The sequence below is a fragment of the Diachasma alloeum genome, unplaced genomic scaffold (genome assembly GCF_001412515.2).
Source record: "Diachasma alloeum isolate Michigan unplaced genomic scaffold, Dall2.0 Dall_scaffold_00419, whole genome shotgun sequence".
Classification (NCBI taxonomy): domain Eukaryota; kingdom Metazoa; phylum Arthropoda; class Insecta; order Hymenoptera; family Braconidae; genus Diachasma; species Diachasma alloeum.
The window spans coordinates 419,726-420,313 of record NW_021680558.1 but is presented as its reverse complement, the minus strand read 5'-3'; positions in this window follow the sequence as shown (position 1 = coordinate 420,313).

The following is a 588-nucleotide window of genomic DNA, read 5'->3' as shown; positions in this document are numbered from 1 at the left end:
CCCCCCCCCTTCATTGAAGTCAAATTAGAATCCTCCTGTCAAATCAACAGTTTTTGGATTAAATTCATTGTTTTTCCGAGTAGATTGCATTCCGGATTAAATTAAAATATATTTCTTTTTTTTTTTGAGTTTCTCTCCAAAAATTTGTCCCCTTTTCATTTTTTTTCCTTTTTCTTCCTGGTTTTGGCGTGAGTTTTTATTTGAAAGAGGCGACGAATGGCAGGCACCCCCATTTCAAGACCCCCTTAGTTTTAATCAGTCCGAAATAGGGAATCTTCAGAATTCCACTATGAACGACCCACCTCAAACCGACCGAGTTACCTTTCATCCCTCCACCACCGAACCAGGCACCTCCACTCCATACGTATCCTCCCACAATCTCCCACTCCACAATCTCAGGTCCCCCCCCAACAGGATACCCCTAGAGTATCCTCCCCTAGACTCCCTCATATCCCTCCCCATCAAGATGGGTTACACACGCAACACGTAGCCCCTCCTCTGAGGTCACAACATTATCCCTATTCCGATCACACGGTCCCTGCACAACACCATCCCCCCAACGCACACTCAACCTACAACGTTGATACC